This window comes from Ascaphus truei, chromosome 11 (assembly GCF_040206685.1).
Source record: "Ascaphus truei isolate aAscTru1 chromosome 11, aAscTru1.hap1, whole genome shotgun sequence".
NCBI classification, from domain to species: domain Eukaryota; kingdom Metazoa; phylum Chordata; class Amphibia; order Anura; family Ascaphidae; genus Ascaphus; species Ascaphus truei.
This window is the reverse complement of record NC_134493.1, coordinates 44244905-44267061: the sequence shown is the minus strand read 5'-3', so window position 1 is coordinate 44267061 and position 22157 is coordinate 44244905. Positions and strand designations below refer to the sequence as shown.

The 22157-nt window shown below is 43.1% G+C and overlaps 1 protein-coding gene and 1 long non-coding RNA gene across 3 annotated transcripts in view; one reads left to right on the top strand and one right to left on the bottom strand.

Annotated features, from left to right (window-relative positions):
* SDK1 (sidekick cell adhesion molecule 1) overlaps window positions 1–22157 on the top strand; it is a 489999-nt gene that overhangs the window by 50310 nt on the left and 417532 nt on the right. The window lies entirely within an intron of this gene.
* LOC142463344 (uncharacterized) overlaps window positions 15590–22157 on the bottom strand; it is a 25266-nt gene continuing 18698 nt past the window's right edge. Inside the window, exons 3-4 of the long non-coding RNA XR_012787419.1 lie at window positions 16971–17070; window positions 15590–15766 (exon numbers count right to left, since the gene is read on the bottom strand). This is a non-coding gene — a long non-coding RNA (uncharacterized LOC142463344). The remainder of the gene's footprint in view (window positions 15767–16970; window positions 17071–22157) is intronic.

The window sequence follows — 22157 nt, the reverse complement described above, 5'->3', positions numbered from 1 at the left end:
AAGGGTGCCAATTGTGGCCTCCCTATAAATGAAGACCTCTTAAAATACTTCTGAAATAGTGATTCAAAAATAACAATGTTTGCACTCTATGTATGAATTGCAGGAACATACAGTACGGGATCGCTGGAATTTTCTTCTTACGTGGGGGGGGGGCATGATATGTGTTTGTTTTGTAAATATGAGGACATGTAAAAGTGTGAGGGGAGTATATGCTTCTAGATAAAGATTTATTGGTCCGTTTGCGGTGATTAAGTGCTTTTTCCTTTTCAGTAAGAGAACCTACTTTTTGAAGGAGCTGTTCCTCATACTGTTTTTTTAACCCCTGTTTACGGGGTGGGAACTGGGGGTACCATGAGCCAAACACTTCTCTTCAGCTCTGGGGAACTTCCATCCAGTTCCCGAGATGCCTGTCAGTGACGTTGCCAGATTTAAATCTCCCTCAAGGTAAACAAAATGGCTGCCAAATCACGGGCCAATAGGAAGCTGCAACATCATAGATGGAACAAATGACTAAATGAACCAAAAATAGAGAAAAAATGTATAGACCAATAGTATAATTACAAGTCCTGTCCAGGAGCCGTGGAGGATGAATTAATCCCAGTCCACAATAGGTGTTTGAATAGCCAATTAGCAGAAGATGGGGGCTGCTGTAATCAGGGAAGAAGGGAAAGATAGGGAATGGAAGGGGGGAGGAGGAAAGGAAAGAAGGGGGGGAGAACAGGGGGGAGAGGAACAGAAAAGAGGAGTGAAGTGAAGGGAGGGGAAAGGTACGAGGGAGGGAGGGTAAGGGGAAAGAAGGGGGCAGGGAAGGGAAAAATCGAATAAAGCTAAAAGAAAAAAAATGTATGGATATTGATATAATGGACACCTAAACTATAGAGCTAATGTCGAGGTGTTCATTAAGAGCATACGGCACCAGACTATTTATTGTGAAGATCCAATAGCTTTCTATCCTAGAAAGATGCTTGAATCGTTCACCAGCTAACACTGAAGACGAGATGACCTCCAGTCACATGATCGTCAATCCACCCGGCTTCCTGTCATGCACCAAAGAGAAATGTTTAGAAACATAAAGGTTCATGACACCATCGATAATATTCCTTCGGTGGTCTAGGAAACGTGTACTTAGTGGCCTGGTTGTACGACCTACACAATGGAGACAACAACTACAGGTCAGCAGGTACACGACAAAGATGGTAAAACAATTAACAAACCGCTTGACTTTGAATCAAGGACTGTTCGGGAGGGAAGAATGAAATTCCTTCTTACAATTCATAAATGAACATGTGATACACCTCCCACGGCCACATTTGTAATTACCAGCTGGTTTGAAAATCAAACTAGGCTCTGACTTCAGTTTAGTGGGAACCAATATATGTTTTGTGCTGTTTGCCCGTATGTATATAATTGAAGGTCTGTCTTCTAAACTATCTAACAGAAGTGGATCTCCTTTCAAAACTGGCTAGTGTTTTTTTCATAATAGCTTCCAGGGATCGAGATGATCCACTGAATCTAGTCGAAAAAACAACATGACCTTCCAAATACTCATCTTTAGTCTTATTTTTAGAAACCCTTCTATTTTTTTGAAGCCTGAAGGAGATCTTCCCTGTCTGACCTAAACGCTTAAAAAAAAAAAAGAATCCCCAACAAGGGCCTTGTCATAACCCTTTAAAAGAAACCTTTCTTTAAGCAATTCTGACTGTACCACAAAGTCAAGCTCAGTGGAGAAGTTATGACATACGACGACGTAGCCTGCTGAACTGGCTAAATGGAATGTTGGATAACCACTTAGGCTGGTGGCTAACACACACACACACACACACACACACACACACACACACACACACACACACACACACAGTAGATGAGGTTGAAAAAAGACATGCGTCCATCAAGTTCAACCTATGCTAAATTTAGATGACAGATACTTTATCCTATATTCGTACTTACAGTATATTGATCGAGAAGAAGGCAAACAAAACCCCCAGTGACACATCATCTAATGATATCTCATAAGGGGGAAAATAAATTCAAAATAATTTGCAATCGGATTACTCCCTGGATCAACATCCTTCCCATGTTTGTTTATTTGGTATATCCCTGTATACCTTTCATTTCTAAAAAGATGTCCAACCTTTTTTTAAGATATCTATTGTATCTGCCATCACAGTCTCCATGGGTAATGACTCCCACATATTAACTGCCCTTACTGTAAAGAACTCTTTAGTTTGTTGCTGGTGAAATCTCCTTTCTTCCAGCCTTAAGGGATGCCCCTGTGTCCTTTGTACTGCCCTTGGGATGAATAGTTGTTTTGAAAGCTCCTTGTACTGTCCCCGAATATATTTGTATATAGTTATCAAATCCCCTCTTAGACGCCTCTTTTCTAATGTAAGTAAATCTAATTTAGCTAACCTCTCCTCATACGTTAGATTGTCCATCCCATTTATTAATTTGGTATGTATATATGTGCATCGTTATGTGTGTTGTGTATTTATTTGACGACTGTCCTGTGCGTGGTGAGATACAAATGCAGCTAATGTACAGTTCTATAATGTCCGTACCATTTAAGTGCCCATTGGTCTCCACTAGTCTCTGTAAGTGTCTAAAACTCTGTTGTATTTGCTGTTATCCCCAGTACTGAAATATTGAATCAACCATGTTGATTGTAGCCTGAATAATATCCCCTCAAGGAAAAATGAAACCTGCTCAATGTTGTTGAGAGAGAACACATCCAGCCAGTCATTTGATGTTTAGTTTCCATCTTCACATAGCTCCACATCTGGCTGCTCTTGTTCACATAAGTATATAACCTGCCTCGCCGTGACCTTGGCATTTGACCTCCCCAACGTGTTGGTGCAATGCATAAATGTGGTTATAATGGCTCCAATTATTACAATATGCTCCCTATGTTTTCTGTCCTGCTTTGAAAAGTAATGCGGCTGCAAAACGAGACCAGTAATAATATTGGAGGGAATTGGAAATGTGTGGTTTAATAACCCTGTCCCTGACCTGTGCTTAATACTTTCAGCACTGATTTAGGGAAATGATATCTTGATTATAAGATAAGGTGCAAATGCCAACATCTGCTGTACCAAAGCGTAATGAATCCGTCTCATAGTATCACTGTAGGAGTGAGGAGGTCGCAGGTGACTGGTGGAGCTGGTTGTTGCTGAAAGTGGAGTACAGCAAACATTGAACAGATACAAGGGTTTCAAAACTCATGATGCATAACTTTCTTTTATTAAATGCAGAGAAATAAAACCTGTACACACATTCCCAAGGACCCGCAGCCAATGCTGAAGGAGTTGAATTATCAATGATTATTCTGTAGAAAATTGTTAGCTTGCAGGTATAAAGAGAGAAATAAAATATTGTTGGTAATTAGTTTTCTTTTAAGTTTATGCTTGTGGTTTCTCGGTAACTTGCACAGAAGCGTGAATGGAAACGCACCAAATAGCACAGTCAATACATTGTGTCTAAATCTGTATGTTTCAATAACTGTGTGTGACTGCGTGCGATGCATTACGCTGTGACTGCGTGTGATGCATTACGCTGTGACTGCATGTGATGCATTACGCTGTGACTGCATGTGATGCATTACGCTGTGACTGCATGTGATGCATTACGCTGTGACTGCATGTGATGCATTACGCTGTGACTGCGTGTGATGCATTACGCTGTGACTGCGTGCGATGCATTACGCTGTGACTGCGTGCGATGCATTACGCTGTGACTGCATGTGATGCATTACGCTGTGACTGCGTGCGATGCATTACGCTGGGACTGCACGTGATGCATTACGCTGTGACTGCGTGCGATGCATTACTCTGTGACTGCGTGCGATGCATTACTCTGTGACTGCGTGCGATGCATTACTCAGTGACTGCGTGCGATGCATTACGCTGTGACTGCGTGCGATGCATTACGCTGTGACTGCATGTGTTGCATTACGCTGTGACTGCGTGCGATGCATTACGCTGTGACTGCGTGCGATGCATTACGCTGTGACTGCGTGCGATGCATTACGCTGTGACTGCGTGCGATGCATTACGCTGTGACTGCGTGCGATGCATTACTCTGTGACTGCGTGCGATGCATTACTCTGTGACTGCGTGCGATGCATTACGCTGTGACTGCGTGCGATGCATTACGCTGTGACTGCATGTGTTGCATTACGCTGTGACTGCGTGCGATGCATTACGCTGTGACTGCGTGCGATGCATTACGCTGTGACTGCATGTGATGCATTACGCTGTAACTGCATGTGTTGCATTACGCTGTGACTGCGTGCGATGCATTACGCTGTGACTGCGTGCGATGCATTACGCTGTGACTGCGTGCGATGCATTACGCTGTGACTGCGTGCGATGCATTACGCTGTGACTGCGTGCGATGCATTACGCTGTGACTGCATGTGTTGCATTACGCTGTGACTGCGTGTGATGCATTACGCTGTGACTGCATGTGATGCATTACGCTGTGACTGCGTGCGATGCATTACACTGTGACTGCTTGTGATGCATTACGCTTTGACTGCATGTGATGCATTACGCTGTGACTGCATGTGATGCATTACGCTGTGACTGCGTGCGATGCATTACGCTGTGACTGCGTGCGATGCATTACGCTGTGACTGCGTGCGATGCATTACGCTGTGACTGCGTGTGATGCATTACGCTGTGACTGCATGTGATGCATTACGCTGTGACTGCGTGCGATGCATTACGCTGTGACTGCGTGCGATGCATTACGCTGTGACTGCGTGTGATGCATTACGCTGTGACTGCGTGCGATGCATTACGCTGTGACTGCATGTGATGCATTACGCTGTGACTGCGTGCGATGCATTACGCTGTGACTGCATGTGATGCATTACGCTGTGACTGCATGCGATGCATTACGCTGTGACTGCATGTGATGCATTACGCTGTGACTGCATGTGTTGCATTACGCTGTGACTGCTGTGACTGCGTGCGATGCATTACGCTGTGACTGCATGTGTTGCATTACGCTGTGACTGCATGTGATGCATTACGCTGTGACTGCATGTGTTGCATTACGCTGTGACTGCATGTGATGCATTACGCTGTGACTGCATGTGATGCATTACGCTGTGACTGCATGTGATGCATTACGCTGTGACTGCATGTGATGCATTACGCTGTAACTGCATGTGATGCATTACTCTGTGACTGCGTGCGATGCATTACACTGTGACTGCGTGCGATGCATTACGCTGTGACTGCGTGCGATGCATTACGCTGTGACTGCATGGGATGCATTACGCTGTGACTGCGTGCGATGCATTACGCTGTGACTGCATGTGATGCATTACGCTGTGACTGCATGTGATGCATTACGCTGTGACTGCATGTGATGCATTACGCTGTGACTGCATGTGATGCATTACGCTGTGACTGCATGTGATGCATTACGCTGCTCCCCTCAAAAAATACCTTCTTTTTCTTTTCGTACATTTTTATTCTCCTCGTACTGCTCCTGTTTTCCTCCTCGCAGTATATCGGAGAGTAGCACGTCAGTCAGTGTTGTGGGTTTATTACATTGAGGTAGCAGCAAAGAACAAAATGTCAGTGCGTTAAAACGACAGAATTCAATCTCCCGTGTCCGCATCCACCACCTAGAAGTGACTGTGACCCGCCGTGGCGAGTGGACACTGTTGCATACAGTTTCATCCTTCTCCTAAACAAAGATTAGCCACTTCCCTATTCCATTTGAAGTGTATGAGATGAAATTCCGTTATTCACAGTTCAGGACATTTATATAAGGTTTGTCCAACATGGGAACCTCCTCTGGGACCTGCCCCCTGCTGTAACCCCCATGGCTCTAACTTTGCCGTCTCTGACTGCTCCTATTTCTAAACGCGGACACACAACTTATGAAGTCCATCTTTCTGCGGTCACCTGCAAGTGATGAGAAGCTTAGATTTTATACTTTAATTTATAGCCCTCATTGCCTCACGTAAAACTGGTGGGCATGGAGCTGGGGAAAGAATGCTTCGATATCACGGCCTGCTTTTTCTGTTTTACATATAACATTCTTTAACAGTAGATGATATTCCCCATGCCATTTGGTTAAGCTCTTATAATAATTCAAAATAACTAATCTCAGGATCCCTCAGTTAGGGGAGAAGATATAACTTGTATATAGACACCTCCCGGTTTTAATCGGGGTACAGTAGTTAAACAGGAAAGTTGTATGCGACAGAATACAGTATTTCACGCAGCCAGTCACCCTCTTCCTTTGTGCGGAAATTAGCTACACCAAAAGGATTTAATGTTGATATTGTAATAACAGTGAAAGTTGTATCTTAAGGTTATAAAAATGGCATTTTATTTGATAAGTGATGAGGGTTACCTATCCACAATTTGGATTGTTATATTCCATAATGCAGGGGTGCTCAATTCCAGTCCTCTAGTCCCCCCCCCTCTCCACCAACAGGTCAGATTTCAGTATATTCCTGCTTCAGCACAGGGGGCTCAATCAGAGTCTCAGCCTTTGATTGAGTGCTTAAGCTGGGCTATCGTTGAAACCTGTCCTGTTTCTGGGGGGTCTTGAGGACGTGCGTTTAGCACCTCATCCGTATGCACAGCATATAGCCTGACTTTAAACAAAAATCCCATTATTTTTGCAAACTAAAACAATTGGTGTGTATATATCCCAATACCCAAAAGGAACCTTTATTCCTCAAAGCATTGCGACACATCCCAGAAAAACATACCCCGTTTTGACACAACATCAACTAAATGTTTTTTTTTTAATTGGGGAAAATAGGGTCATTTATTTGGCCCTATTTTTGCTCTGGAAATGAGCGATCTGGTAGAGTTTTCAGGTTCCCTTGTTACATGATGACTCTTTGTCTCGAGGTTTCCAGTGGCTGCAAGGTTTCTAACATGTACTGTGGTCATTGTACATTGGTTCTGTAAAGACTGCTTGGCGATGGCCACATTGTTTATCAGTTGACCTTTTTGTAGATTTGGCATTTTCCACTCACTGCTTGATTACTCTGTGATTCACTGAGCTGTTCACTTGAAGGCTGCTATTTTTCCTAGCCAGTGGGATGTGAAAGTGCGTTTTTCTGTAAGGCTTAGCTTCATGTTAGTTCTCTTTTTTTGCAAAGAGTTTAAAAGAAATAGAAATAAAATAGAACTGAGCAAAACGGTTTGTACTAAATAAGAACTCGTGGGATATTCGGGGTGAGATGATTGGGTACATTTTATCTTTTGAACACATCTGAGGGTTTGACTACCGTACAGTAGGTGAATGGATATTGAAGACAAATATGTTTTGATGCTCAAACATGGTTAACTTATTCTTTAATGCAGTGATTTTCAACCGGTGTTCCCAAGAACCCTTGGGTTCCCCGGGCATCCCTAAAGACTTCCGTGCAATTTTCAGATCAATTGAAAACTGTACCCAATATTGAAGAATTTACAATGCATCTAATCTCAGACGCGCTATTAGAGGGGTTGGGGTTCCTTACAATGCATCTGATCTCAGACGCGCTATTAGAGGGGTTGGGGTTCCTTACAATGCATCTGATCTCAGACGCGCTATTAGAGGGGTTGGGGTTCCTTACAATGCATCTGATCTCAGACGCGCTATTAGAGAGGGTTGGGGTTCCTTACAATGCATCTGATCTCAGACGCGCTATTAGAGGGGTTGGGGTTCCTTACAATGCATCTGATCTCAGACGCGCTATTAGAGAGGGATGGGATCCTTACAATGCATCTGATCTCAGACGCGCTATTAGAGAGGGATGGGATCCTTACAATGCATCTGATCTCAGACACGCTATTAGAGAGGGATGGGAACCTTACAATGCATCTGATCTCAGACGTGCTATTAGAGAGGGATGGGATCCTTACAATGCATCTGATCTCAGACACGCTATTAGAGAGGGATGGGAACCTTACAATGCATCTGATCTCAGACGTGCTATTAGAGAGGGATGGGATCCTTACAATGCATCTGATCTCAGACACACTATTAGAGAGGATTGGGGTTTCTTACGATGCACCTGATGTCAGACGCTATAATTGTAGGGTTTCTTAACCAAAACAAGGTTGAAAATCACTGCTTTAATTATCTGTAGATTGCTGGTGTCCGTAATTAGCTGTAGGTCAGTGTAGAGCAAGCCAGCTCTTTTTAGTGTATTTTTTTAATTCTTAAAGACTTTGTAAATTCTCTCCAAAGATATTAAATGGGTCGTAGCCTAAATAACCCCATTTTGCTATTGCCATCCTTGACAAACATTGGACCCTTTCTTCACCACAATTATCCGCACCTCCTACCTCAAGCAATGGGCTACAAAACGAGTTTTTTTATAGCATCACTTAGTCAAAAAACCCTATAGTGCATAACTACCACATTAAATGGTAATTTAAAGGCATTTTAATGAATTTGAATAAATGTTTCAAAATAGGATTAAGGCATTGGGTGAAAATAAATGCAAGTACAGGCAGTCCTCGGTTATCCAACGGAATCCGTTCTGGAAGTAGCGTTGGATAGTGAAACCGTTGTAAAGTGAGTCCCATGTTAATCAGTGGCGGTGAGCGTTGGATAACGCATTCAGGCGTCGGAAAACGGCCCGTAGGGTTGGGTTGGATGTGCCATTAGTTGTAAAGTGAAACGTTGGATAACGAGGACTACCTGTAATGTAAATAATGTGTGCTCAGTGGTTGGAGCGCTGCAATAACAGCTGCATTTTTCTTGTACTATTGCTTTTTAGATAATCGAGCATGTGCGTTTTTTTTACTGAATCTATTATGATATCTTTCATAGCAGAGAGAAAGCAAAAGGCAGTTACTTTGAGTGGAGAATCCCTGACATAGTCCACATGGAACCAGCAAAAATCGAATACAAGAAACTGCTACATATCTCATATTCAATGGAATATGTTCATTGAAATGCCCAGGCATAAAAACATGTCGGATTCTGCCATTCAATAGATTGGCTGAGGCGCCCACTCTATTTCTCACCATTGCCTTTTCCCACACTCAGAGCACCACCATAGTCTAACTTGTTCTGGCTTCAGTTTTCCTTGATGTTGGCCAATATCTTCATCGTTTTAGACATCTAAAAACACTATTTAAACATTACAGGGGGGAGAGAAACTATGTCACGTGTGTGTTTTCCATGAATAACTCCAGGGAACATAGTGCTCCTGCTTCCAGTCCTATCAGAGAGTGAATGGGAGAAACTTTGGCTACAGAATGCGGTAGTATTGAGTCTTACACCAAAGCAGGAGAACTGGCTTAGGGTTACGGTTATAGTACTGGCGATGCGACCCGTGACGTCACACGTCGCTATAGCGAAAGTTGCACTCTGGTGTGCGATGTTGTGGGAGGCAAGGAGCCTTGTGATTGGCTGCTGCCAGCCACGTGGGGCTGCTGTCTCTGGAAATCTCAAAATCTTTTAACAGCGATTTTGGTCGCTGTGATGTCACACGTCGCCGTCACGCCCACTATGGGCGGTCGCTACGGACTACATTGAGTTACTTTGCCCGCCGTCGCTGTAGCCAGGACTATAATGAGCCCCTGCATCCTCAATGAGGATGCCTTGAGAGGGGGCTCACGCGAGCGTCCGCAGGCGTGCTCAGGCTTTGGAGTTTTCAGCCGAGCGCCAAGCTGTTTCTCAGCAAGTCCGTGCAATCGCGCTGACTGAAGCAGGCGAGCCTCAGCGTTAGCGCGCCCCCGCTCTCCCACACCTCTATGGCCCGGGTCTTATCATGTGAAATGAAAGATACAGATGCAGCCAGACTTGCTGTCCCCGAAGCCGCGGAAAGAAAAGCAAAACGTTTCTCACGGCCAGGGGAAGCCGCGGGATCCGGAACGCGGGTTTCCCTGGCACTGCGAATAACCGATGCTGGCTACAGTACATCTGTACGTCACAGGGTATGAATGGTTCTTGTCCCAGCTATGTTTAATGCAGGGTTGTATTGTCAGAGTGGCCAGAAAAACCTTTGTTTTAACTTCAAATATTTTAGCAATAAGTCAAAAGTACAAAGCCGCTTTTTCAATATAAATGTCTGCAAAGTTTCATAAAATGATTGATTTCAAAAGTTTACACTTTCAAATATATATATATAGAGAGAGAGAGAGGGGGGGAGAGAGAGGGGGGGAGAGAGAGAGGGGGGGGAGAGAGAGAGGGGGGGGGAGAGAGAGAGGGGGGGAGAGAGAGAGGGGGGGGAGAGAGAGAGGGAGGGAGAGAGAGGGGGGGAGAGAGAGGGGGGGATTACCAGATTGAGGTCCAGTAATTAGGAGACAGCACACTAGGAGTATATTCAAATGCAGTATGTATTGAAGAAAATACAGGCACTTCAACCAAGTGAAGTGCCTGTATTTTCTTCAATACATACTGCATTTGAATATACTCCTAGTGTGCTGTCTCCTAATTACTGGACCTCAATCTGGTAATATCATCTCTATTTATTATCTATGGGATTAGCATCTGGATATTTTGGATACGTGAGTGCTGGTTGCTGCAATTTACTATATATATAATTAGTGCCAGCAAGTATAACACCTGTAAACGGGAGTTATGAGCATAGGAAGTTTGACTGGTTATCGGCGTTGTAGCTAACAGTGTTTGTTTAGCCAGCAAAGTATGAGTGTCATTGGGGCAGGTTGGCTCTTTTAAATAAAAGCCTCTGTAGCTGGTTGTAGTGTATTGCAGTGTATTCATTTTCAATCAGGGTTGTCCTGAAATGACAACTCTTTTTATTAATGCATGTTAATCACGAGGGGACACATTTCTTTTTATCAAATTGACCATGAAGTTAAATGCACATTTTAAGAAGGGGAATGTTATTGGTCGCTTGAGGTTTATCCTTAAATTGCAAACCACATCCCCATATTTCCCAATTTTAAGTCTTGCATTGGGGATAAAATACTATGTGAAATATAATCGTTGGCACAGCATTTTTTTTAGTTAATTTTATTGTGCTCTTGATCATGCAGCTAACTTTGGACTAAGCATACCAACCAAGCACATATTTTTAGATATTGTTTTTATATACAGTATTTAATGTTATTTTTTGAGCCATTTAATAAACATTTTAGCATTAAATTACACTTTTGGGATGTTTTACGACTTCTTCACATAGAAAATATGTAGGTTGCTTCTAAGCTTTTTCAGTGAATAGTTGGGGGAGAGAGGTGGGGGGTTGTGTGTACAGTACATAGAGGGAGGGAAAGAGGTCTGGGATTGGGTAGAGTGGGTGAAGAGTTAGGGTGCGGCTATCGTGGAAGAGCGACTATATAATGTTTTATCATATACTGTTAGTATATAACTCAATGTAAAATGCAATCAATTTAGTTGTGATTGCTTCAAAATTGCACATGAATTGTAAGTTAGAGGCATTTGACAATGGCCAAAGACAGTACAGGCATACCCCGGTTTAAGGACACTCACTTTAAGTACACTCGCAAGTAAGGACATATTTTCAGTAGCCCCATACCCCTGTGTCCGTACGCTCGCTTCGCGAGTACAGACACTTATTCTGCCCTACAGACCACCGTAGTAGTGACGCGCTGATTCCCCTCGCCCAATAGGCAAACGGCAGCTCACGCATGCGCCTGTCAGCACGTCCTGAACAGCAATACCGGCTCCCTACCTGTACTGAAGCACCGATAAGTGGACAAAAGGTAGTGATTCACTTTAAGTACATTTTCGCTTTACATACATGCTCTGGACCCATTGCGTACGTTAATGCGGGGTATGCCTGTATATAAAGAAGTATAATTAGTCATGAACCTGTGATACTGTATGTCTGACAAGCATCGTGCGCAGAACCAGCGCCTGGAAATCTGTTGGGATAAATCTTCCAGGGTAAATCTGATCAATGCCATTTGAATACATTGTATTTTACAATATTGTAGTACTTGACGAAGAACACGTCCCAGTTAGAATCTATATTTTGGTAGAAACACTATTTATTTGGAGACGTGCCCCGGTGGATCAAAACAAATCTCTTGATAAAAGCCAGTCAAACATGGTCTTCTTTGTCTCTTCAGTGCTGTTCTCTGTCGCTGGAGAGCTCTTTTTAAGCATACATACTGGGAGGTTAGGGCGGTGCTTAATGTGATGTCTTTGCAAAAAATGTTCCACTGACAGCTCCAGTGACCTTATCATCCAAAGAGGTCTCTCCTGGGTGACAGCCCTTGAATCTGGGTTTTTATTGATTACAGTTGATTTCAAGAAAGGGAACTTTCTAAAGCTTGTTATAAAAAAACAACAAGTCTCTCTTTCTTTCTTTATGCCTCTTACTTTTTATGGGTGTTATATTGTAATACGCTGTATTATAAAAAAATATAAAAGCATTTCAAGGATACCCAGTTGTGTTTGTTAGTGTAGGAAAGTTAAACTTTAATATTAGCAGCCAGCATAGTGCTGGAAATAAATGCATGTCATTTGCCATTGTAATTTGTAGGATGTATGTAAATAAAATAATCCACTATACTGTAACACCACAGGGAAGTGCTACTTTTATTTTACAGCTTCGGGGGGGTTCCCTATTCATTCTGGTCTTTATTTCTGCGGTTACAGAATGGGCCAGATATTAATTCTTTTAGCAATTACCAACCCCTCCTGTCAAAATAATGTTTTGTAATTGCATGTCATTTCAACCAGAGCTACGCTTTTATTCAGAGCATTGTCCAGATGTAGTCTCCGCTCCAACAGTGACGTACTGTAGTGCAAAATGTAAACAGAACGTAATTTTATGTTCTTTATAATTCAGGGATAGGGAATTGTATCCGTTTCATTTAACTTCTGTTTGTTTCTAGTTTTAATTACCGGTTTAATAATAATAATAATAAAAAAGAAGTAGCAATTATAGCAATAACAAAAAAGTCGGATTGTTAAAGCTGCAGTTCATGGAATATCCTGCATGTGTGTTTTTTTTTTAAATAAATCAGTTCTGTAGTAAGAAAAAATACTTTTAGCATTTTCTGCTTAAAAAACAACAACTTTGAAAGACCAATTTTCTTGTATTCTATTTTAACAAGCATACTTGTTCCTATAGCAACGATTTACATTCCCCATATTTAAAGATGTCGCCAAACTTTGCCGATCAATAGACGGAGAACGAATTTACAGGCAGCTATGCAGTTCCTTAGGTAATTAGAGATTGCCCACATGAAACTATTGAAGTAAAAAAATAAATAAATAAAAAAAAGCCTGAACTGCAGCTTTAAGTCCTACAAAACATGTACACAGTCTTCAACACCAAGAACAAAAACACAAAGCAAGTCCCCAAAAGTGCACCATTTGTATGAATAATGCAGGCTTGGGTTGGTCCTAAAATTGAAATTCTGGTGCCTAGATTTTGTCCCTCTCTGTACTGTTTGTCTGTGTTAAAGATGTGGTTCCGCCTGCAGTGTGGTGTTCCCCGTCTAGGTATGAAGCAGGGGGTCCTGCGATACCCAGCTCCCCATAGGTTATGTTGGTAGCATCCCTGGCTGGATGAAGAATATGGAGGTTTAAATGTTCCGCGGCACGGGAACCAATAGGAAACTGCCACGGCCTGTGCTTCCTGTTGGCCGGCGCCGCAAGCTTTAAACCTGGCTAATCAACCACCAGCACATACAACGTTCGGTATGATGCAGGTCCGATTGGACCGAAACGTTGGATTTTCTTTATTTTTTATTATGTAATCATACAATATAAGCTTGTTGCATTATTACATTGTGTGCTCAGGATTTATTCAGACCACCAACATTATTTGACACCGTCTGTTATTTGTTTGGCTAAGGGCCAGTGGAACATACAGTACAGTACTGCCGCATATCTACAGCTTGCAGCTTCCAAGAGCGTTCTCCCTGTAACTATTGAGAGTTAGAATGCAGAGTATTTCTAAAGCAAAATGCAGCAGTGTTCTTTCCTGCTGATTTATAGTGTGCAAGTCGGATGCACCGAACAGGGGAGGGCAAACTTATTTCTCTGCGCCCCCCTGCCGGCAGTTCCCCTCTCTCCGAGACCCCCCCCCCTTACTTACCTTGGCGTCGGTGTCATGGCGACGCGTCTAAGAAGCCGCCAGAGCCTAGGTAAGTGAGGTCTATAGAGGCCTTCGCTGCTTCCCTGGCACTTAATTTAAGTGCCTTCGCTAAGCGCGTGGGGCCTCTGTAAACCCCGCGCTCCCACCGCCGTCAGTCTCGCGCCCTCCAGTATGCGCACCGCTGCCTTAGAAGACTTGGACAATAACAATGCGTGGGTGGCGTTATTTAACACAAAAAACAGAACTTGCACTGACCCTGTGCTAATAATTTTAACTGGCACTCTGGTTCAGTAGCTTGATCATCAGGTACAATGTACATACATAGAAACATGTACATCAGACCAGCACTCCATCAAATATCAAAACATGTTCATCTCATTCATTGAAAAAATTCATTTATTCCAAAAAAAGTAAATGTACAAAAATCAATATAAACAAGGCAAATAAATAAACAAGGCAAATAACTTCACAAAAAGTCTACTGGCAAGTTTAATATAAAAGATACTTAGTCACCAGATGGATCCCCAAAGCGACACCAGTATTTCGGGGCTTCCGTGCCTTGATTGTTGATTTTTGTAGATTTACTTTTTTTGGAATAAATAAAAAAAAAATTCATCTTCTGAGGCAGCAAGTTTTGATATATTAATATGACATATATAAGTTTTTATATATTTATGAGTGCTGGTCTGATCTAAATTTTCTTAAGGAGTTATTGTCATGCTAGCAATACCCAAGCAGTAATAAAGACCTGATTAGTGTACAAAACACAGATGCTGTATTTTTAGGAAAACGTTATCACTAAACAAGGCAGTGAGAAACCGTCCCTAGGCCCATATTTACTAAGTGGTGCTATTGCAGAAGACACATTCTCTTGAAGGGGCCTGACTGTATTTGTAATCTCTGGTATGCTAGGGTTAGCAAATGTGATCTGTTAATTGTTCAGCCTGTAACAGGCTGATTTATTGGGGGGGAGGTCATGTGGCTGTTTAGATGTATAGATTTAAAAGCAGTCAAGGGAAACCCAGCAGGGTAGCGTATCACCTTACGTATGTGCGCATCCTAAAGGGACAATCTTTAGGTGAATATGTTGTGACTGTAGTTGGACTAGAGGTGGACTGGGGACTGGATCCTTCTGCAAATTCATCTACGCAAGTCAGCAAACGGTGAGCTCATCTGACCACATTAGTATCCCACGCTTGCTTGTTAGGCTGCACAATTAACCCCTCTGTACATGTTATTTCCTGCAGTCTCTCCCAACAGTTGTCTGCACAGAACTTCCTCTCCCATCCCCCAAATCCCTCTGCAATCCCTGAACATACCCTAGCATTGCAAAGGCAGCACGCTCTCAGTGGCAGGTAGAAGTCACTTATCTTCTGTCTGCTCAATGCGCACACTAACTAGGCTTACCACAATTCGAAAAACATTTTTGTCTACTGTGAACCCGCGTGTCATGTGTTCTATGTAGCAGTTGGGACTCCGCGCAGCATCCTCCCACTATGGGAAGTGTATCAGGACAGGGTGATATTTGAAATGCAATGTCCGCACTCACTTTTTTTTTATTATCTTGGGTTTATTATGTTCCACGGTTTTCATGGTCTCTCTCACATTCGTACAACATTCGTCCAAATGAATTCAGTATAAACGAAGATAGAGTAATGTCTCGTGCATTATTACCGCATCAGGTAACCTTGGGTAAATTTGCTACTCGTCACTCCAGTTCTTGAGCACTGGTGCATGCCGCTGCTTTATCTATAAAAAAAAAATTAGAGAAGTAATTATACAGTATCATACCGCACTAGTCCACAAGCGTGTCTAATTATTATCATCATCATTTCTGAATGTTCATATCTACTCTACCATTATCTGCCTGGGGGAAAAAAAAAACAGAATCCATATTTTTTTTTAATGATAAACCTGATCGGTTTAGATCATGGGTGGCCAACTCCCATCCTCAAGGGCTACCAACAGGAAGGTTTTAAGGATATCCCTGCTTCAGCGCAGGTGGCTGAATCAGGGGTTTAGTCTTTGACTACTCTAGAGGACTGGAGTTGGCTACCTCTGGATTTTAGTCGCTGTATTTTCACCTAGATGTGAATGTTCTCTGACCTCTAGCTTTTAGGTTTTTTTTTGCTGTAGAGCAGCGGATCCCGCCTTGGCTTCCCATTGCGAGCTACAAGGCAGAGCGCGCTGGACTCTGTATCTCCCATTTTTCCAGTTGGCGCGTTTGGATATACTAGGTTTCCTAGTAGTTCTAGTTTAGAACTCTTGCCTTGTATCTGTTTTTATTCCAGCGTTCTCTTGGAGAAAGAGCAATCCACTGGTGATTTCACTGCTTTGAAGACACTTACAGTTATGTGAAAAAGAAAGTACAGTACATCCGCTTTGAATGATATGGTTTTACAAATCAGAACATAATAACAATCATCTGTTCCTTAGCAGGTCTTAAAATTAGGTAAATACAACCTCAGATGAACAACAGCACATGACATATTATACCCTGTCATGATTTATTGAACAAAAATAAAGCCAAAATGGAGAAGCCAGGTGTAAAAATTCCGTTAGATCTGTCTCTCTCCCCTGAGGACCCACTCTTTATACCCTCTCCCCCCTCCCCCTGCATGGGAGGGGACAAGCAGCTTTCCCCACTCCGAGGTTAGCCGACCCCCCAGCTCACGCTAATTTGGACGTCGCAACCCTTAAGGAGCCTACGACCCCATGCTGGGGCCTCTGCCTCTTCATGACAGTAGCAGTTCACTAGTGCTAATGACTACAGCAATGTAGTGAATGACCACATAAGCCTTTGGTTTTGCAAATTGAAGCATAGTCCCACTTGTTTGCAGATTTCTTTTTTTATTCCCCTCCTATATGTGACATTAATTAGCACAGCAGCTCTCTGTCTATATACAGTATGACACCGGCTAATTCTTGGTGATCTTTCTCCCCAGCAGCACACACCTGTGGGAATGCAGCTCCCCTCTCTAGGAAGGCTTGACCTTCAGAGGTAAATCTAGAAAGGATCCTTCTGTGTCTTCCTGGTCAGTGGTTTTTCTGTCCTGCCAATTTAAAAAATAAAAATAAAATTTGTGTTTATGTAGCGCTGCTAGTTTTTTTATGTAGCGCTTTACAGAGACATTTTGCAGACACACGTCCCGTGGAGCTTACAATCTGTGTTTTTTTTTAATTTTATTTATTTATTGGTGCCTGAGGCACAGGGAGATAAAATGACTTGCCCAAGGTCACAAGTTGCTGATATTGGGAATTGAACCAGGTTCAAACTCGGTGCCAGTCGGTGTCTTTACTCACTGAGCTACGCCTTGTCCTATAAGTAAGATGGAAGGCCTTTGTGTGTCAGGACTTGTAGTTTAACGTAGGCTATCTATTGCAGGGGAGGCCAACTCCAGTCCTCAAGGGCCACCACCAGGTCAGGTTTTAAGGATATCCCTGCTTCTGCATAGGTGGCTCAATCAGTGGCTCAGTGTTCCAAGATCCCACTATAACACTATATATACTTCTATGTGGGCAGTACTGTTGATGTACGCAACGTTTGAGTGGTGTGTGTGTGTGTCTATATGTGTGTTTATATACGTATATTAGTGACTTGCATAGGAATGTGGTGCAGACCCTTTAACCTGGACATTTTGGGTACAATGAGAGCTGCTCTGTGGATCTGTATGGCTGTTTTTGACTGGTTTGTTGCTGTCTTCTTTGGGGGGACTTTCCTTGCCATGCCGGTCAGCGTTTCTTCTAAGCTTTCCAGGCATCAGCGCATGGAAACTGACGGTCAGACACAGTCCTGGTAGACAGAGGAGGATGCCGGTGAGTATGAATTATAAGGTAATTTGGTGGCAATTGTAAGGAAGGGATTTTTAGGATGTCCTCCTTTGTCCTTATGAGCTTATAACATCATGGATATTTTCAATTGAGGAATATTGATTAGAGGTTTCCAACTCCAATCCTCAAGGACCATGAACAGTGCAGGTTTTAAGTATACCCCCCACTTGAACACGGGTGGTTACGTCAAAATGGACGGGCCACCTGTGCTAATCAGAGGAAAGCCTTAAAACCTGGACTGTTGGTGGTCTTGAGGACTAGAGTTGGAAACCTCTAATCAATATTTCTTTAATGTAAACATCCATGATGTTAAAAGTTTAGATGGATTTTCTGACTTTAGACCCAGAAAAGCTTGTGCCACTCCCTGATAAATATAGGAAAACGTCATGTCAGGATTGCCTTAAAGAAGTCTTAGCCTACGATTTTGTCTTTGTTGAAATCTACGTTGCCAGGAACATTTAATTCTTTTAAACAGTCTGCAAAGCTTGTGACATAAATCTGATCCATCGATGTCCAATGCACTGCCTGAACTCCTGGATCATTCCTCTGTGGAGTGTGATTGGGGAGAATGCGAGGATTGTTCTTTTTCCTTAGCTGAAGGAGAGTGCGAGGAAGAATATTTGTGTTTTAATCCAAATTAAATTGAAAAGTTAATAATGGAAATGTGAGATGTCATGGAAAAACAAGACATGGAAGTAACCATAAAGAAACAGGATAGAATGTTTCTAGGCACTAGAAAGAAGTAAGGATGCTTCCCACTGCATGCGTCTATTAAAGAGATGATTCGGAAAAGATTGGGGCAATCCAGACAAGAAGCTGACTCGTACCAGAAAGTTTAAACAGATGTATCTCTTTGAACAGGAAGATACTAAACTATGAGACAACTTGCCTAAAGTAGATGCTCCAGTTTCTCATCTGGCAAGAAAGACCACTATCCATACGGAAAATGTCTCATATTGTAAAGAAACAATGGAAGAGGATATTGAGATGGTCTTATAGAGCAGCGTGCAGTTTCATGTTGGCTTTGGCCTGCATTTCCAAAGTGTTTAAATCCTGACTGGCAAGCTGAACAGGATCTTTTAGCAGGGACACTTGTACAAATCAGAAGATGTTTCCCACCAAGAAGCTTGCTATTGATATTTTCCCTCCCATTTCATTTGGCTCACATCTCGAGCCTTGGTTTTGTCAGTTATTGCCCATAGAACATTCTGTTTGAAACCTTGGCTGGTGGACTTTCCTTACTCTCCATTTACTTTGATTCTTTTCTTTGTCAGATTCCGATCTTTGAGACCAGAATTGAGAAAATCTCTGGAGGTAAAAGTAAATTTCTGCCCCAAGATCGGAGCGTTGTTTTGGAAGACCAGCATTTAGGTTTTTTGGAAATGCTTAAATGGCGCATAGATACGCAAGGTGTCTAGATATTCTTTTGAGGCAGAACTTCGAGCAGGAGCAACAAAGACAAGATATGGCTCCAGTATTTGTTGAGTCCAGACATTTCTGATGCCATACCCCTGGGGAATGGGGACAACATTCCAGAGGAAGGAAGTCTGAAATACTTTTCTCATCATGTTAAGCACCCATAAAGGTGGGCTCAACTGCAGGGAGTGGATCTTGATGGCTAGAGCAGGTAAAATGGGATGGAGCAAAGAGTGTGGCCATAAAGACAGGCTAAGCATTACATTGTTGGTGCAGGGTAGCAGGTGGAAAGCAACAATGCAGTCAGGCAGGCCAGGGTCAGGACATGCAGAGGTCAGGAACATAGTACAGCAAGCAGAAAATTGTGCAGCAAGCACGCCAGATGAATAGTAATATGCTCTGATAGCAACGCTGGATGCAAGGACAAAAGCGCATTGAACCGACAACCCGGAAGTCAACTTATAAAGGAAGCCAGTGGGAGTGTCCAAGGAGCACCTGGCAACAGGTGTGAGCAGTAGAGCTCAAAAATATGCTGTCAGAGGAGATATCCAGCAGCTGGTTTAGCTGACTGCTAGAGCCGCTGCCCTGAATAGCAGAGGCTGTGGTTTCTGACACATCATTGAAATCAGATAACGAGAGCGACCAGTGGGTCCTACGAACTATAAAAAGAGGTTTTTCGATAGTTTCTATCCAGTTGTCCAGAAATATTTATTCTTTCAGCAACGTTGTCCCTGCCCTTAAAAAAAGTGACCTCAAGTGGTGCAGTAAACCAATTACTTTTCTCAAACACTATTTCAGGCGTTCTCAAATTCGAGAGATTAAAAGGATCTGATTTTGTCCTCTTTGTTTCCAAAGTCACCTGGAGGTTTCAGAGTGGCCTTAGATTTAAAAGAAGTAAACAAATTCATAAAGTGCAAGCACTGCAAGATAGAGACCGTCAAGATGGTCAAAAATGTTTTACAGCCAAGATATTTTATGGCATCACTAGATCTGAAAGATGACTACCTCCACATTCCAATCTGCAGTTCTCATCATAGAGTCCTGAGATTTGCAGTCCAAAATTCAGAGGGAAACATCAAGCCTTCACCTCTCCCTTTTTGCTTGACTTCAGCATCAAGGTCCATAGTGGTCATTGCAACAGCTTTACTTATTAGAGGGCATTATCGGTTATTCTCGATCTGGAAGATTGGAATTACCCAGTTTATAACTGAGTGTGGATGGATTCTTAATTGGGAGAAGAGCAAACTAAGACCATTCCAAAGGCTTCAATTTCTAGGTCTTCCCTTCGATTAAGTTCAAGAGAAGATCTTTATTCGCCCAAGATGCAAGTCAATCAGAGAATGCAAGAACATAAGTTCCCAAAAGGTGATCTTTAATAAGGACCTGTATGAAGAGGTTGGGCCTCATGTCGGCATCCATAGAGGCTCTGCCTCAGGCACAAATTAACTTGACCCCACCACAAACATTTTTTATTATCAACTTGGCATAGGAGAACTACTTCCTTGGACAAGGAACAACAGCTATCAAGGCAGACAAAGGGGTCACTTAGTGGGTGAATTTCAGCAATTTCTCCAAAGGAGGCCCCATGTTCACTCATGCTTGGTTAGTCATTCTGACACATGCCAGCCTTCATGGATGATGAGTCCATTATAGCCAGTTTTCAGTTGTAGCACAAAACAAACGAGCAAGGTGGTGACACTAAAGGTATCAAGATGTGAAGAGAAGTAAACTGAATCCTATCATGGGCAGCGAAGAATGGACCAAACATATCGGCAATTTACATTCAGGGAGTTCCAAACATCAATGCCGATTTTCTCTGTTGCAACAACGTCCTTCCTGACGAATGGTCCTTGCATTCAGGACTGTTCCGAAGTCTGGTCAAGAAAAGGGGAATATCATCGATAGACCTCATGGCTACCAGGCGGCAATACAACGTTTTTATCTTTTGTTCCATGACTCGGGTAGATAGTCCAGCGCATTTAGGTGCAATGACTCTGAACTGGAACGTCGGCTTTGCATATTGCAGATTGCATATTATATATATATAAATTAGGTGGTTTTTTTTGTATGCATTTGGGGGGAGGTTGTATATATTTGGGGGGGTGGGGAATTTTTTGTACGTATTCGGGGGTGGGAAGTTTTTTGGTTTCCCCCCCCCCCCGCTCTGATTCCCCCCCCTGCTCTGATTTCCCCCCCCCTGCTCCGATTTCCCCCCCCCCTGCTCTGATTTCCCCCCCCCCCGCTCTGATTTTTCCCCCCTCCCGTTCCTATTCCCCCTCCCCCTTAGTTCCGATTTCCACCCCTGGCTCCGATTTCCCCCCCCCTGGCTCCGATTCACCACCCCATTCTGATTTCGTCTGTGTGTGTGTGTGTGAGAGAGTGTGTATGAGAGAGTGTGTGTGTGAGTGTGTGTGTGTGAGAGTGTGTGTGTGAGTGTGTGTGTGTGAGAGTGTGTGTGTGAGTGTGTGTGTGTGAGTGTGTGTGTGAGAGTGTGTATGAGAGAGTGTGTATGAGAGAGTGTGTGTGTGAGTGTGTGTGTGTGAGTGTGTGTGTGTGTGTGTGTGTGAGTGTGTGTGTGAGTGTGTGTGTGAGTGTGTGTGTGAGAGTGTGTGTGTGAGAGTGTGTGTGTGAGAGTGTGTGTGTGAGAGTGTGTGTGTGAGAGTGTGTGTGTGAGAGTGTGTGTGTGAGAGTGTGTGTGTGAGAGTGTGTGTGTGTGGGTGTAGAGAGTGTGTGTGTGAGAGTGTGTGTGTGAGAGTGTGTGTGTGAGAGTGTGTGTGTGAGAGTGTGTGTGTGAGAGTGTGTGTGTGAGAGTGTGTGTGTGAGAGTGTGTGTGTGAGAGTGTGTGTGTGAGAGTGTGTGTGTGAGAGTGTGTGTGTGAGAGTGTGTGTGTGAG